We start from the raw sequence: 18,012 nt of genomic DNA, 5'->3' as shown, positions 1-18,012 counted from the left end.
CAGGGCCAATGGACCTCTGACGGGATGACCATAGAGAAGTTCGAAGGGAGAGTAACCTACTCCCTCCTGAGGGACTTCTCTATAAGCAAAGAGAAGGCATGGCAGTAGAAGGTCCCACTTACGCTTAAGGGGTTCCTCTAAAGCACCTATCATGCTCTTCATGGTTTGGTTGAACCGTTCTACCAACGCATTGGTTTGTGGGTGGTAAGCTTTTGAGAACTTGTAAGTAACTCCACAGGTTTTCCACGTGGCTTTCAGGTAGTGGGACATAAAGTTTGACCCCCTGTCAGAGATTACTTCCTTAGGAAACCTGACCCTAGTAAAAATACCAAGGAGGGCCTTAGCCACAGCCAGAGCTGTAACAGTCCTCATAGGAATTGCCTCAGGATACCTAGTAGCATGGTCTACTACAACAAGTATAAACCTGTTCCCTGAGGAGGTTGGAGGATAAAGGGGACCAACAATGTCAATCCCTACTCTCTCAAATGGGACTCCCACAACTGGGAGAGGCACTAAAGGTGCCACATTCTTGGAGCCAACCTTACCAGCGATCTGGCAGGTGTGGCAGCTCCTGCAGTGTTTTTCTACTTCGGCCCCCATCTTTGGCCAATAGAAATAGAGAGAGAGCCTTTCCTTAGTCTTCTTGAAACTCAAGTGACCAGCCAAAGGAATCTCGTGGGCTAACTGCAAGAACTGTGGTCTGTTCTCTTGGGGTACTACAAGTCGTTTGTAGTCTCCAGGTGCAGACTCGGTCGGTTCACTGTAGAAGAGGCCATCTTCCCAGTGCAACCTGTATTTCCCAGGCTCTTGCCCTTCAGCCTGAGCTTCTGCCTGGTGGCGAAGACCTTCCAGAGTTGGACATTCTCTTTGTCCCTTACTGAAGTCTGCCCTGCTGGGTCCACCTTCTGCCAGTAAAGACTGCAGCTCAGGATGGTCAACAGGATCCAGATCTCCAATGAGTTCCTGGCCCTCCATAGGCTCTTCCTCAGAGTCTAATTCTACCACACAGGGTTGTACCTCCCTCTCAGCCTCGGCTGGAGGTGGAGTTACGGGTGTAACTTTGGACAACCGCGGGGAAGTCCGTGTTGGCTGCACTGGAATGCGGGCTGCTGGTTTGGGGATAGAAGCCTTAGGTTTCCCTTTTGCTTCTGATGTCTTGGAGACAGCGGCCGACAATTCCAGTGGAGCAGGAGTGATTTCTTTCTTCATCATCTCCCCGAGAGTACCGCGCATGGTCCTCTCTCTTGCAGGTCTGGTTAGCTCCTGTAACCGTTTACTAGGAGGTCTGGGAGTATGCGATACAACTCCGAGAGTTTTCAAATCGTTACCCAACAGTACGCGTCCTGGTACCTCACTCTGTATGCTGACAGGTATCTTCACAGTCATGTCGTTACACTGGATGAGAACTGGTAATTGGGGAAGCATCTGCACAGGCCCTCCAGCTAACTTGGTGAGGCGTTTGGGTGCCTTAGCAACATCCTCGGCCTGAAAAAACGATTTATCCACCACAGTTATGCTGGCCCCAGTGTCCCTAATGACAGGAGTCTCCTGACCATTCACCTGGACACTGTCCTTATAATACTCTTTAGTATCATCGGGGATAGAATTATAGACATCTAAATTCTGTTGTTCCCACAACCCCAGAGATACTAAAGAAACGCTGGCTGAGACTCCAATGGGTTCGTCAGCTAGCAGTAGAAAGTTTCCACTTGCCATTTGGACTTCCTCCTCTGGAGCGAAGGCTAAGGAGACAAGCTGGATCCCTGAAGGTTTACCCTTACATCTGGGATCTCCTTTCACGTGATCAGTCGAGCCACAAACAAAGCATTTACTGAATGCTTTCTGGAATGGTGGCTTGTTCTGACCTCCTTCCGGTTTAGCACCAGAAGACACACTATACTGCTGTGGTTTTCCCTGTGGCTTACCCTTCTGGTTTTGTTTGGGGCCCTCTTTGGAATGTGAGTTATTAGAATTCTCTTTTGAGTCTTTTTTAGGCTGTTTTCCCCTCATCCTTTTTCTGAGTTGCCCCAGAATCCTTGTGAGTAGCCCTGTTGGCAACCCACAAGTCAGCAGCCTTAGCTAGCTCCCTGGAATCCAATTCCTTTGAATCAGCCAAGTGCTGTCTGAGCTCAGGAGAACAGGCATCATAAATAGACTCCAACATAAAAAGATTTCTCATACCCTCATAAGTGTTCACTTTGTAACCCTTAATCCATCCCTCTAAGTTTTTCAACCCTTCACTCACCCAGGTAGCCCAAGGGGTACCATCATGCTTTTTGAGGGTTCTAAACCTCTTAAGATACTGGAAAGGGGTCTTCCCGAATCTAGCTATTAAAGCTAGTTTCACACTTTCGTAATCCGTCTTATCCGCCTCCCCCAACTCCATTACCACATCAGTCGCAACAGGAGGGAGCCTAGAGAACAACCAGGGAAGTAAATCATTCCCGGTGATGTCCTGGAGCCCATGATTGTATTCAAACAGTTTCAACCAATCCAACACATCCAATCTCGGTTCATACATACCCACTAATTCCTTCGGCATCCGGGGTCTTTTGGGACTGGAGCTCCTAGAGGAACCAGAGGAGAGAGAAGCATTTTCCATAGACAACTTTTTCATCTCTAACTCGTGATTAAGTTCTTTTTCTCTGAGTCTTAACTCAGCTTGCTTCTGCTCAGCCTGGGCATTCATCCGTCTGAACTCGAGCTCTTGGTTTCGTTCAGATTGAGCCAAGAACCATTTATATTCTAATTCGAGCTTCATTTTTCTAGTTCAAAATAAGCAGGGTTACTTGTGGGACCTGGTATGGGCCCCGTAGGCAGAGCTGGTAAGGCAGGTAGAGGAGCAGGGGAGACAGTTTTGTTAGCCTCTCCATCCTCGTCAGCCTCTTCATCGCTATCATCAGAATTACGATTCAGATCAACACCATTACTGTTATCTACAGTTGCTGGAGAGATTGGTTCCTCTGAACCAGTACCCAGACTTTGGTTCGCCAGCAATCTCTCGATTAGTTCTAACTTCTTGCCTCTTACAGGAAGATTCTCTTGCCTACAGAGAGCTCGCAGACTCTCAGTATTTTCACCTGACAAAGACTCTTGACTGTAAGTTTCCATCATAGACATGTTTTTTGAAAGTTGCTTTTTGTGCAAAGTTTTGTGGTTAGTTATCCTACAGTGTCGAAAAGCACTCTAAATTGTATACTCTATACAAATCCCAACGCTGTACACCAGTGTTAGGCGGAAACCTGTGCAGTTCCCTCTGGGACCACTGCAAAAGATTTAGGACTACAGGTGTTGGCGGTGAACCCACTTGGTAGCAGTCTGTACCACACAGATTCACTTGGTAGCTGTGGCTGAGCAGTCAGACTTCCCTCAAGAAGAGTTGAGCAGTATGTGGAGTATACAAAATAGGGCAGTTCTTCACAGCAAGACAAGCAAACACGCAACAAGGCTTAGTGTAAAGATATTATGGTATTTATTTATAATGAAACATCTATGGAAAACACTAAGGCAAATCACGGCAAACAAATCAAACACAATTACTCTACGAAGTAGAAAACGATCAATCCCCCTAGCAATATATCAACAACTCTAGGTTCTACCGGTACCACTTATTTTCAGACAGAGGTGTATACCTCAACCTAGATGACACTTGAATATTAGTTAGTACGGGAGAGAAAAAGACAGGCAGGTTATGAAATCAACACGGTTCAATCCTACTCGGATAAAATGCAAGGCAGGAAGGCAAGAATCACAATAGATCGTAGTTCAGAGGCCAGGCCCACTCGGAGAGAGGCAAGGCGCGATGTTCCAAAAAGTCTCTAGTGGAGATGCATTCAAGTCTTTATAGCAAATTGTTATCGGCAGATTGAACCAGTTCAGAACAATGAATGAGAAAATCTTGGAGGCAACCCAACGGAACGGAGAGGATTAAGACACCTCACTCGAACCGATCGAAAGGGACGCCAGGCGGACACGGTACCTTGTTGTGGAGGGCATCTCCGGCGGGGGCAGTTGTTCCTGGTGGTGGATGCACGTCGGGTCTTTGCCAAGAGTAGAGATGATCTAGTCGTCGAAGAAAATGAAGTCCGGTGCACCACCAGGGAAGAGACCAGCCGCGGAGTGCTCCGTCACAAGGCACCACCTTTTGGTCGCGGTAGAGGGGTAGTGGCTATCCGGTTGCCGAGGTGCGCTGCACGGGCAATTCGACCACTGCGTCCTGAGGTGAATAAAAAGTAAAGAGGACTGGTTGTTCCCACCAGTCAGGGAAAGTGACTCTCCGGCAGGGAGATCTCCTCTGTCGTCGGGAAGTGGTGAGTCGGTTCCGCAGGGCTCCACCGGAGGTGTCGTCGTGCAGGTCGGATCAGCGTTACCCTCGTCGGATTCTTAGGTCCTGTGGCGACTTCTGAAGATCCAGTCCCAAAAGCCCTGCTTTTATGCAGAAAACCCCCATTCATTCAGCCTAGCTGTCAATCAACACATGCTAAGTGGTGAGCGGGAAGGCTCACCACTTGGGCCAATCACTCCAGAGTGCGACCGGAGTTGGCAAGGCAACTCGGTCCAGGGTGCCTAAACCCCCTCCCACACCCCTGTGTTAACCCAGACAGAATGGCACCACTTTTGGAGGGTCTCTGTACAGAGCCCGCCAAAAGTGGAACAAAGGGCTCAACCTTTGGTTTAGGAGTCACAGAGACGAACACAGACGCCATTTTAAAAACCGAGTTCTGGCAGAAAATACCATCCGGTAAACTTATTTAAGATAGTAGACCGGTGGTACGTTAGAGATTAACGAGAAAAAGTATCAGTCTCCAACAATGGGACGAATCCCATAGGGTTATGTCCGGGGTCGAACATAACAAGTAGTTTCCACTGCCACCAGCCAAAACTCGACGAGGGGGGACGGGACAGTGCCCCCTCGAGTAACAGGTCCAGTAGTAATCGAATTACTCCTACTAGTACGTCCACAATAAGATGGTTGGTACTAGTCCTGTTAGTAAATTTAGGTCTAGTAAAGCCAATGGTGACTTTACATGCCCGGGGAGACAGTAGTCAGTCCCCGGGTATGGAGTCTATGGTGGGGGATCCGCTAGGACGCCCCCGTGTTACGGCACGTAGGGTGCGGTGTAACACACATAGAAAAACATATGAGACCCTATGGAGTAAAAGACCCCATAGCCCATAGAACACATTGGGCCTCATTACACGGAAGGCGGTGAGCCATGGCGCTATTAGCGGCATGGCTCATGCCGGTAAAATACCGGCACCGCCTTGGCGGAAAGGGGATTTACCGCCCCATTCCAAGGCGGTTAACCATTACCGCCTTCCGTGTAATGAGGCCCATTGACATTTGAAGGAATTACACACATACATGTCCAAGAGTGGGAAAAAAGAGTCTCACTCTTGGCAGGATGGAAAAAACAAAGTCCCGAAATCCAGCAAAGCTGCTGGGGGACTCACTAGGTTAGGAAATTCAGCCTAAACAGAGAATTCTCCCTAACAACTATGGGCGCCGGGGGCCGGTTGGCTCACCTTGCAAGATGCTGGAAGCCGGGGTGCACTGCTCCTGCAGTGTTGGGGGGAGCTCCTGCTCCAACCACGGCTAGAGATACGATGCTTAGTACATTGCATAGTACATTGTGAGATCCATAGCATCGACGTCCTGGACTGCTGTGTGGGTGTGGCCTTGACTTTCTCACATAGTACACTGTGAGGTCCATAGCATTGGCGTCCTGGACTTCTGTGTGGGTGTGGCCTTGACTTTCTCACATAGTACACTGTGAGATCCATACCATTGGCGTCCTGGACTTCTGTGTGGGTGTGGCCTTGACTTTCTCACATAGTACACTGTGAGATCCATAGCATTGGCGTCCTGGACTGCTGTGTGGCTGTGGCCTTGACTTTCTCACACAGTACACTGTGAGATCCATACCATTGGCGTCCTGGACTGCTGTGTGGTTGTGTGGCCTTGACTTTCTCACACAGTACACTGTGAGATCCATAGCATTGGCGTCCTGGACTGCTGTGTGGGTGTGGCCTTGACTTTCTCACATAGTACATTGTGAGATCCATACCATTGGCGTCCTGGACTGCTGTGTGGCCGTGGCCTTGACTTTCTCACATAGTACACTGTGAGATTCATAACATTAGCGTCCTGGACTGCTGTGTGGGTATGGCAGTGCTTATGTCACAAATATCTTTCAGCAGCATTTTCACCCAGGTGCTGGATGCCATGGCCGCTCTCCTGTTTCTGATCACACTCAGTTCCCAAATGATGCCAACACAATGTTCTCAGTTCAGATTTCTACAGAGTGGCAGTTCTCCCCCAAATTCCATTCAGACCCACAATTATTATAATAATTATAATAGTTTTTTTATAACATGCTTAATGCCAAAGAGGTTTCTAAGTGCGGACCGGGGATTCAAACCTGTGTTGCTCTTCGTCATCTTGCAAGACGAGCGCTTTGCCACTGAGTCTAATAAAGGAATGCCCTTTGGCAATAGCAAAGGGTTCACACCATCAACCTTCGGGTTCTATGTGACACCAGCATATTCCTCAAAGGCATCTGTGTCATTCGCCACGCTGAGTGGCGGTTACTTCCGCGTTGGCGGCTTCATCGCGGACAAATGCTTCACTAATTCCGGCACATTCTTTTTCATACTTGCGGTGCAGGTCTAGTTGTTGTCCAAGATGGCGGCCGCCGGAAGGTACTTGTTCTTCCTTCTCCCGGCGATCGTTGAGTTGCAACCCCTTAGCATAGGCTTTCGCTCATCTTTTGGTAAGACGCTAAGTGTTCCTTTCTTGGCTTGTGCTCAGCCGCTATATTTCTCCCTCTGATTTGCTCCTCTGGCGTTTCTGCTACTCTACCTCTTATCCTTCCCCCTTACCTTCTCTTCGGCTGTCCTCCTTGTCCTCTCGGCTACGCCGTTGCGAGTTCCTCTCCTTCCGCCTTCTGTTTGTTATTGTCCTTGCCGCCGCCTCTTGCGGTACCCTTCCGCTAGGATACTGGTCCAGTCGCGCTGCGGTTCTCCTATTGCTGGCTCCGTCACCTGTACCTGGTTCATCTCACCTCCCAGAACTTAGTTGCTGCAAAAAGGGTTTCTGGAGGCTTGCATTGTATACTTCACTTTCAGACCTCGTTTCTTCGCCACTGACCAATCAAAAGTTGGGTTTTTGATATCCAACATGATAGGAAACGTGCTGACATGGGCCACTCTGTTAGTAACCAGTGCGAACCCTATCTTGCAAGACTTTACCGGATTCCAGACTCTATTAAAACAGACTTTTGAGAGACCAGAACTAACATTTACAGCCTGTGAAGACTTATTAGATGTTCGCCAAGAAGCTTCAGATGTCTTGACTTATATATCTCGTTTCAAGACTTTGGCGGCCGGTGCTGGCTGGCCAGAACAAGTGCAGTATGTCATTTTTAGAAGAGACTTAAAAGAAGAGTTAAAAGATGAACTCGCTCGGTCTTCCCGACCTCTGACGTTTTCCGACTTACTTTCTTCGGTATTGCAGATAGAATACCAACTACAGGAACTACGCACGGAACACCGCAGACATCGTACAGCAGTACATCTCTCTGACGCCTTGCCTTTTACATCATCCTTGCCCTCTTCCTCCCACTCCCATGAAGAGCCATGCAAATTGGAGCCTCCAGGGGTCCTCTTTCATCTGCAGAGAAAAGACGAAGAAAGGAAAAGGGACTCTGCGCATGCTGTGGTTCGGAACAGCATCTTCTTAAGGATTGCCCGGAGGTTGCAACCAAACGACAGGGAAACGACTATGCTCGGCGCCAGTAGGGACTAGATTCCGAGGGGCATCTTGCAATTCACTTAGTCCCTATGTTTCACTCTCGGTCTCCACTCCAAACACTCCAGAAGATTCCAGATTGATGGTCATTCCAGTCCGTATCAACATACCCAAAAGACCAGTGGAATCCCTAGCCCTCCTGGATTGTGGGGCAGCAGGGAACTTTGTGGACACTCTTTGGGCGGAAAAGGTAGGCCTTCGCAGAGTAGTCCGCAATCAAGACCAAAAGGTAAAAGGAGTGGATGGTTTCCCCCCTTTCTTCGGGACCCATAACACACACCACTGAAGAACTACCTATTACCATTTTTCAACACTCTGAGGTGCTCAAGTTCGACATAATACAAGCTGCTTATTTCCCTATCATTCTCGGGATTACCTGGTTAAGGAAGCACAATCCTCAGATAAACTGGACCAGTAATCAGTTAAGTTTCAGTTCCTCATATTGTCGGCTTCACTGCTTCCCAGTAACCAATAGGAGTGATCTCCAAACCTTGATGGCAATAGCAAGCAATCATGTGGGAGTACACGCGTTACCACAGTACTGTACACCATATCAAAAAGTCTTCAAGGAAAGGAAGCCTGCTACGTTACCTCCCCACAGGCCAGAGGACTGCACAATAGATCTGGAATCTAACGCCCTGGTCCCTTTTGGTCAAATGTTTTCCTTGACTCAAATGGAAAGATAGGTTCTTAAAGACTACTTGGATACTAATATGCAGAATGGTCTCATTCTGTCATGACCCACAGAACGCACCCCTTCTGGACTTCCTGGTCCTTGTCACGGCGGGGCTTGCATTCATTGTTTCTCCCAACATGGCCGTATCACGTGACATGCCTCGCACTAGCCTTCACAGCGCACGTAGTACGTTTCATAAATATGCCACGCCCCCGTGGGCCCGCACGTCTCAATGTTATTGTGAAGTAGCGACCAGACGTGTGCTCCATAGCTCGCAATATTATTCCCTTACTTCTTCCACTCTAATCCAATTCTTGTCCCTTTCCTTCTTTTCGTGATTCCTGGACTCGTGTGCTATTTGCGCACCCTGTTATTTCCTGGATTCCTGGACCCCTGCTTCCCGGTACTTGAACGCACGCTGGAGTGGGAAGAGACTTGTGCAGCCTTAGTCAAGACTCGAGCAGTACGCAAGAAGGCATCGATCAAGAAATCCAGCAAAGATCGAACTCAGGTGAGAAGGGGGGAACTCCTTGACACGTTCAGCCTTCTAAGTCTCCAGCAGGAGCCTCTCTGTTCTTCATTAAGAAGAGAGATTCTACTGAACTTCAGTCCTGCATAGACTATAGGGGCCTCAATAAGGTTACAGTTTGTGACCGCTACCCTATGCCGCTTATATCTGAGATGATTGAGGCAGTTCAAGGTGCGTGCATTTTTACCAAGCTAGACCTCCGGAATGCATACCACTTGCTTCGCATTTCTGAGGGTGACGAGTGGAAGATGGCCTTCCGCACCCCGTATGGATTATACGAATACAAGGTCATGCCGTTCGGGTTAGTGAATGTGACGGCTGTATTCCAGCGGTTTATGGACTGAGTTTTGTCAGACCTGCTATCGGTCACAGTCATCGTTTACTTAGACGATATTTTGATCTATTCGTCTAAAGTAGAAGAACATATTCATCATGTCCAACAGGTCTTGGAACGTCTTCAACAGTACCAACTCCTGGTCAAACCCGAGAAATGTGTATTTGCAGTATCCTCTGTACCCTTTCTAGGATACATCCTATCGGAAGAAGGTATCTCCATGGACCCCGGCAAGGTCTCCGCTATACTCGGTTGGTCATCTCCTACTAACGTCAAGGAAGTACAAAGATTCCTCGGTCTATCAAACTTTTACAGGAGATTCATTTCCAATTTCTCTGAAATCGTCCTTCCAATCACCAAGCTACTTAAGAAGAGTGCTGGCATTTTCGAATGGTCTCCAGAGGCAGAACAGAGCTTTGATAAGCTGAAGAGTCTATTCTGTTCTGCTTCCATTCTTCGACATCCAGACCAGAACCGACAGTTTATCGTGAAGACAGACGCCTCAGCTTCTGCCATAGGAGCGGTTCTGCTTCAGTCCTACGAAGGCATGGAACATCCCGTTGCCCACCTCTCAAAAACGCTGTCCCCCAGCCAACTTAACTATTCAGTACTGGAGAAGGAGCTACTTGCTATGAAACAGGTTTGCGAGGAATGGCGACACTTGCTTATAGGATCTCGTCACCAATTTTTCATTCGAACCGATCATAAGAACTTGCGAGTCTTGCAGAACATGGAATGCGTTAACTCAAGGCAAGCCCGATGGGCTTACTTCTTTGCACAATACAACTTTTAAATCACCTATCTGCCTGGAACCAACAACAGAGTAGCCAATGCTTTGTCTAGGAAGGAAACCACCAGTGAGGGGATTACCCCTCCCAGGGAACAAATATTCCAAAGAAACAAGATACTGGGCCTTGTGGCAACTTTCTTCCAAGAGATCAAGATGGCTCTGACTACTGAAATGCCTGAACTATTAAGCCAGGGAGGAATGATCTATACCGAGAAAGACAGCTTGGTGTATCATGGTAATCAACTATATATCCCTTCCGGTCCATGGCGACGGAGGATTATCAGTTGGTGCCATGATCCACTCACAGCAGGTCACAGAGGACAGCAGAAAACTACTGAACTTGTTGCAAGATCTTTCTTCTGGCCTGAGCTCAGAAAGGACGTCAAAGACTATCTGAAAGCCTGCCCAGTGTGTGCCACAGCCAAATACCCTTCTGGTAAGCCATTAGGATTGCTGACCCAGTCTGAGATGCCTACACGCCCCTGGGGACTCGTTCCTACTGACTTCATAGTCGACTTACCTGTTTCGAATTCCTGTACCTGCATTATGGTGATGATAGATGCTTTCACCAAATTGGCACATTTTTCTCCCCTATCGGGATTACCAACGGCTATTGAGATGGCAGAGGCATTTGCTCAAGACATTTTTCGACTACACGGCCTTCCAGATAAGATCATCTCAGACCAAGGAAGCCAATACATTTCCAACTTCTGGAAGGCTCTCTCTTCCCGCATCGGGATTGAAAGAGCTCTGTCCTCTGACTTCCATCCCCAGTCCAATGGCCAGACGGAATGGCTCAATGCTACCTTAGAGCAGTATCTACGATGTTACAGTAACACATACCAAGACAACAGGGTTGCCTTACTACCCACGGCAGAATTTACATACAGCAATTCAAAACATTCAGCCACCGGTCAAACTCCATTCTTTTGTACGTATGGGGTACATCCTAGATCCTTTCTTCCTATTCTCCCATTCCCACTAACTCTCCCACTGCTGAAGCCGCACTCCAGTCTATTCAAGAAGCCCACAACTCGGCCAGACAGTGTTTAGAGATAAGTAGGAGGCAGAACAAGGAACAGGCAGATAGGCATCGCAAGAACTGTCCAAATTGTGAAAAATGAGACAAAAGAATGGCTCTCTACTAAGTTTTTGCCCAAATGGGTTCATCCTTCTAAGCTTTCACCTCGCTTCTTGGGTCCCTTTTCTATTCTCTCTAAGATCAACCCAGTGTCCTACAGCTTAGACCTACCCCCCATCTCAGTCGCATACATCCTGTCTTTCACTCTTCTCTCTCAAACATTTTGTTCCTGACACTTACCAGAGAACAGTTCCCAGTCAATACTTTGCCCGTTCCAGCAGCAAAGATGAATATGAGGTCTCCGCTATCCGGGATTCCCGGTACTACAGAGGACGTTTGGAATACTTACTTTCATGGAAGGGGTATCCCGAGTCGGAGGACTCGTGGGAACCAGCTTCCCATGTCCATGCCCCTAGGTTGTTAAGCAGATTTCACTGCTTAAACCCTAGTAAGCCCGGGGTCTTTCGCTCTAGAGGGGGCATACTGTCATGCTCCTTGCTGAGTGGCGGTTACTTCCGCATTGGCGGCTTCATCGCGGACAAATGCATCACTAATTCCGGCACGTTCTTTTTCATACGTGCGGTGCAGGTCTAGTTGTTGTCCAAGATGGCGGCCACCAGAAGGTACTTGTTCTTCCTTCTCCCGGCGACCGTTGCGTTGCAACCCCTTAGCATAGGCTTTTGCTCATCTTTGGGTAAGACGCTAAGTGTTCCTTTCTCTTTCTCGGCTTGCGCTCATCTGCTATAGTTCTCCCTCTGATTCGCTCCTCTGACGTTTCCGCTACTCTGCCTCTTATCCTTCCCCCTTACCTTCTCTTTGGCTGTCCTCCCTTGTCTGCTCGGCTCCGCTGTTGCGAGTTCCTCTCATTCCACCTTCTGTTTGTTATTGTCCTTGCCGCTGCCTCTTGCGGTACCCTTCCGCTAGGATACTGGTCCAGTCCCGCTGTGGTTCTCCTATTGCCAGCTCCGTCACCTGTAGCTGGTTCATTTCACCTCCCGGGAACTTCGTTGCTGCAAAAAGGTTTTTTTCTGCCATTCCGGCTTTTTCCCTTTTTTCTGCCTGGCCATGGGAACGAGACCACAGGACTGCTGGTTTGTTAGCAGTCACTGTGGCTTCCTCTCGAGGCAGGCACACACCACCAAAGAAAGAGAGAGATTACCTGACACGTCGTCACCTCAGCCCTGGAGATTTGGAGATACACGACGCAGGTGAGGAGAGAGGGGAGGAAGAAGGGCTTGAAGTTACAGAACAGGACAATCTGTGCCAAGTTCCCCAGATCAACACATGATGCAGCCCTAGGCATGCAGAACCACAGTGTGCCACAGTGGACCCGTAGCATGAGAAGCAACCGAATCTGGCTGCCAGGTAACTATTTGGCTCCCATAAGCAGGGCACATGTTCAACTGCAAATACCACAAAAAGAATCAATGATGATGCCTTGTCCAGACCATGGCTACTGACCCCCCGGTGCACTTGCCAGACTGCTGCTGAATGGAGTCGCCATCGAGTAACACACAGACCCGCTATCTCCCACCACACTGAATGCCCTTCCTCATACCTGTGCCTAATGAGGACAGGTGTGATCAATCTGCAGGCATCATTCACCTGCTGCCAGGCATGTCTGAACATAATTCAAGGGAAAGGCAAAGGGAAGAAGCAGTGAAGGGATCTCTTGGACGTGTGCCCGATCAACCCCTGGTGCCCCCTGTTGGCAGCCGATGATGCATTGCTTTCCATGCTCTGATACTGATGCCCAACTGGGAATGTGGTAGCTTTCTTCCATGTCTGTTGCCTCACATGCATGCCATGCAAAGCTTCCTATCCTGGTAAGCTGTGCTTCCTCATGCCCTGACAGGCAGCTTACTTCTTCCTCTGATGCTTCATCTAGTGTGTGGGAGTGCAGTGAGTCCTAACTGTGATGCCATGCTCTATACATGCCATAAAAATGAAGAGCTACTCTGCCAGTGGTCCAGATTGGATTCCCATGGTAGAAAACCACACAACCAACACCAGCAGAGAAGTGGGAGGGCAAGAACGAAGAGGCCCTGTCCCTCCAAAAGCATTTCCAGCATCACAGGCACCTTGTAAATCTAGTTTGGTAAAGATAACTGCTGAGCATAACTGATCTAATAAGATGCAGATCAAGGGAATCTGATATCTGTTCTTGATGGTAATATTGCTCTGCATGCAGTAGTCAATGCAAGGACGCAAATCGCCCTTTCTCTTTGGCACGAAGAATAAAGAAGAAGAAGCAGGTTATCTAGAAGGGCGGATAAAAACCTTCCATAAAGCGGAGTCAATGCATTCCTTCAAGACCCTGTTTTCTGTGGCTGTGAGCGAATACATTATATTATTAGGTAGTACTGCGCACTCCAACAGGTCGATAGGGCAATCATAGGGTCGATGTAGAGGGAGGATATCCGCTCTCCCTTATTAAATGCATCTGCGTATCCCTGGAAGTCCGATGGTATGAAGGACTCTACTGCTCCTACCATGTGTAAACTAGTGACCAAGGCCATGGCGGGCCTCTCTAAAGGCTAGGAGGAGAAGCAGTGTGTAGAACAGAACTCAAAAGAAAACATCACCTCCCTCTTAACCCAGTTGATGAGAGGATTGTGGATGTGAAGCCAATCAATGGCCAGGATAAGATCAAAATAACGGGCAGCAATAAGGTCAATCGAAATATGTTCAATGTGACCATTCAAACAAGTCTAAAGCAAGGTCTCAGTTTGTTCCTTGACCAATCCTGAAAGCAAGGCTGAACTATCCACCGCTCACACAGTTTCATGTACAGACCAATCCCGAAAGCAAGGCTGAACTATCCACCGCTCGCACAGGTTCACGTAGAGACCAATCCCGAAAGCAAGGCTGAACTATCCACCGCTCGCACAGGTTCACGTAGAGACCAATCCCGAAAGCAAGGCTGAACTATCGACCGCTCGCACACGTTCATGTACAGACCAATCCCGAAAGCAAGGCTGAACTATCGACCGCTCGCACACGTTCATGTACAGACCAATCCCGAAAGCAAGGCTGAACTATCCACCACTCGCACAGGTTCATGTAGAGACCAATCCCAAAAGCAAGGCTGAACTATCCACTGCTCGCACAGGTTCACGTAGAGACCAATCCCAAAAGCAAGGCTGAACTATCCACCGCTTGCACAAGTTCACGTAGAGACCAATCCCGAAAGCAAGGCTGAACTATCCACTGCTCGCACAGGTTCATGTACAGACCAATCCCGAAAGCAAGGCTGAACTATCCACCGCTCACACAGTTTCATGTACAGACCAATCCCGAAAGCAAGGCTGAACTATCCACCGCTCGCACAGGTTCACGTAGAGACCAATCCCGAAAGCAAGGCTGAACTATCCACCGCTCGCACAGGTTCACGTAGAGACCAATCCCGAAAGCAAGGCTGAACTATCGACCGCTCGCACACGTTCATGTACAGACCAATCCCGAAAGCAAGGCTGAACTATCGACCGCTCGCACACGTTCATGTACAGACCAATCCCGAAAGCAAGGCTGAACTATCCACCACTCGCACAGGTTCATGTAGAGACCAATCCCAAAAGCAAGGCTGAACTATCCACTGCTCGCACAGGTTCACGTAGAGACCAATCCCAAAAGCAAGGCTGAACTATCCACCGCTTGCACAAGTTCACGTAGAGACCAATCCCGAAAGCAAGGCTGAACTATCCACCGCTCGCACAGGTTCATGTAGAGACCAATCCCAAAAGCAAGGCTGAACTATTCACCGCTCGCACAGGTTCACGTAGAGACCAATCCCAAAAGCAAGGCTGAACTATCCACCGCTTGCACAAGTTCACGTAGAGACCAATCCCGAAAGCAAGGCTGAACTATCCACTGCTCGCACAGGTCCATGTACAGACCAATCCCGAAAGCAAGGCTGAACTATCCACTGCTCGCACAGGTTCATGTACAGACCAATCCCGAAAGCAAGGCTGAACTATCCACCGCTCGCACAGGTTCATGTAGAGACCAATCCCAAAAGCAAGGCTGAACTATCCACCGCTCGCACAGGTTCATGTACAGATTTATTCACAAAAGGAATTTGATATCTGTGGGCAAAGGAAATAGCCAAATGAATGCAGGTGGCTCCTTAATCCACTATAACAGTAGCATGAATGGGATCCTGACACAGGAAAGTAAGAGGGACTTGAAGTCAACATACAAAGAAGATGGAGAGAGAGCCTCGGGAGGCCGCTTAAATAACGGGGTCCCTGAGTGGCCCCTTCTAGGAGTGAGCCCAAGAGTTTCTGACTTCTTCTGTGGACACTTCTGGCTTTCCACAATATACGCAGAGATTGGAGTGAGTGGTGAGTGTATGCCGCCCGTCTGCATAGGTTCAGGAATGGGCTGGGGTGTATGCCGCCCGTCTGCATAGGTTCAGGAATGGGCTGGGGTGTATGCCATCCGTCTGCATAGGTTCAGGAATGGGCTGGGGTGTATGCCGCCCATCTGCATAGGTCCAGGAATGGGCTGGGATGTATGCCGCCCGTCTGCATAGGTCCAGGAATGGGATGGGGTGTATGCCGCCCGTCTGCATAGGTTCAGGAATGGGCTGGGGTGTATGCCGCCCGTCTGCATAGGTTCAGGAATTGGCTGGGTGTATGCCGCCCGTCTGCATAGGTTCAGGTATGGGCTGGGGTGTATGCCGCCCGTCTGCATAGGTTCAGGAATGGGCTGGGGTGTATGCCGCCCGTCTGCATAGGTTCAGGAATGGGCTGGGGTGTATGCCGCCCGTCTGCATAGGTTCAGGAATGGGCTGGGGTGTATGCCGTCCGTCTGCATAGGTTCAGGAATGGGCTGGGGTGTATGCCGCCCGTCTGCATAGGTTCAGGAATGGGCTGGGGTGTATGCCGCCCATCTGCATAGGTTCAGGAATGGGCTGGGGTGTATGCCGCCCGTCTGCATCGCTTCAGGAATGGGCTGGGGTGTATGCCGCCCGTCTGCATCAGTTCAGGAATGGGCTGGGGTGTATGCCGCCCGTCTGCATCGGTTCAGGAATGGGCTGGGGTGTATGCCGCCCGTCTGCATCGGTTCAGGAATGGGCTGGCGTGTATGCCGCCCGTCTGCATAGCTTCAGGAATGGGCTGGGGTGTATGCCGCCCGTCTGCATAGGTTCAGGAATGGGCTGGGGTGTATGCCGCCCGTCTGCATAGCTTCAGGAATGGGCTGGGGTGTATGCCGCCCGTCTGCATAGCTTCAGGAATGGGCTGGGGTGTATGCCGCCCGTCTGCATACGTCCAGGAATGGGCTGGGGTGTATGCCGCCCGTCTGCATAGCTTCAGGAATGGGCTGGGGTGTATGCCGCCCGTCTGCATAGGTTCAGGAATGGGCTGGGGTGTATGCCGCCCGTCTGCATAGGTTCAGGAATTGGCTGGGTGTATGCCGCCCGTCTGCATAGGTTCAGGTATGGGCTGGGGTGTATGCCGCCCGTCTGCATAGGTTCAGGAATGGGCTGGGGTGTATGCCGCCCGTCTGCATAGGTTCAGGAATGGGCTGGGGTGTATGCCGCCCGTCTGCATAGGTTCAGGAATGGGCTGGGGTGTATGCCGTCCGTCTGCATAGGTTCAGGAATGGGCTGGGGTGTATGCCGCCCGTCTGCATAGGTTCAGGAATGGGCTGGGGTGTATGCCGCCCGTCTGCATAGGTTCAGGAATGGGCTGGGGTGTATGCCGCCCGTCTGCATCGCTTCAGGAATGGGCTGGGGTGTATGCCGCCCGTCTGCATCAGTTCAGGAATGGGCTGGGGTGTATGCCGCCCGTCTGCATCGGTTCAGGAATGGGCTGGGGTGTATGCCGCCCGTCTGCATCGGTTCAGGAATGGGCTGGCGTGTATGCCGCCCGTCTGCATAGGTTCAGGAATGGGCTGGCGTGTATGCCGCCCGTCTGCATAGGTTCAGGAATGGGCTGGGGTGTATGCCGCCCGTCTGCATAGGTTCAGGAATGGGCTGGGGTGTATGCCGCCCGTCTGCATAGGTTCAGGAATGGGCTGGGGTGTATGCCGCCCGTCTGCATAGGTTCAGGAATGGGCTGGGGTGTATGCCGCCCGTCTGCATAGCTTCAGGAATGGGCTGGTGTGTATGCCGCCCGTCTGCAATGGTTCAGGAATGGGCTGGGGTGTATGCCGCCCGTCTGCATAGGTCCAGGAATGGGCTGGGGTGTATGCCGCCCGTCTGCATAGGTCCAGGAATGGGCTGGGGTGTATGCCGCCTGTCTGCATAGGTCCAGGAATGGGCTGGGGTGTATGCCGCCCGTCTGCATAGGTCCAGGAATGGGCTGGGGTGTATGCCGCCCATCTGCATTGCTCCAGGAATGGGCTGGGGTGTATGCCGCCCGTCGGCATCGGTTCAGGAATGGGCTGGGGGTGTATGCCGCCCGTCTGCATAGGTTCAGAAATGGGCTGGGGTGTATGCCGCCCGTCTGCATAGGTTCAGGAATGGGCTGGGGTGTATGCCGCCCGTCTGCATAGGTTCAGGAATGGGCTGGGGTGTATGCCGGCCGCCTGCATAGGTTCAGGAATGGGCTGGGGTGTATGCCGCCCGTCTGCATAGGTTCAGGAATGGGCTGAGGTGTATGCCGCCCGTCTGCATAGGTTCAGGAATGGGCTGGGCTGTATGCCGCCCGTCCGCATAGCTTCAGGAATGGGCTGGGGTGTATGCCGCCCGTCCGCATAGCTTCAGGAATGGGCTGGGGTGTATGCCGCCCGTCCGCATAGCTTCAGGAATGGGCTGGGGTGTATGCCGCCCGTCCGCATAGCTTC

Source organism: Ambystoma mexicanum, chromosome 9, assembly GCF_040938575.1.
Source record: "Ambystoma mexicanum isolate Mex_15411 chromosome 9, UKY_AmexF1_1, whole genome shotgun sequence".
In the NCBI taxonomy this organism is placed as follows: Eukaryota; Metazoa; Chordata; class Amphibia; order Caudata; family Ambystomatidae; genus Ambystoma; species Ambystoma mexicanum.
The sequence above is the reverse complement of the archived record's forward strand: the minus strand, read 5'-3'. Positions refer to the sequence as shown.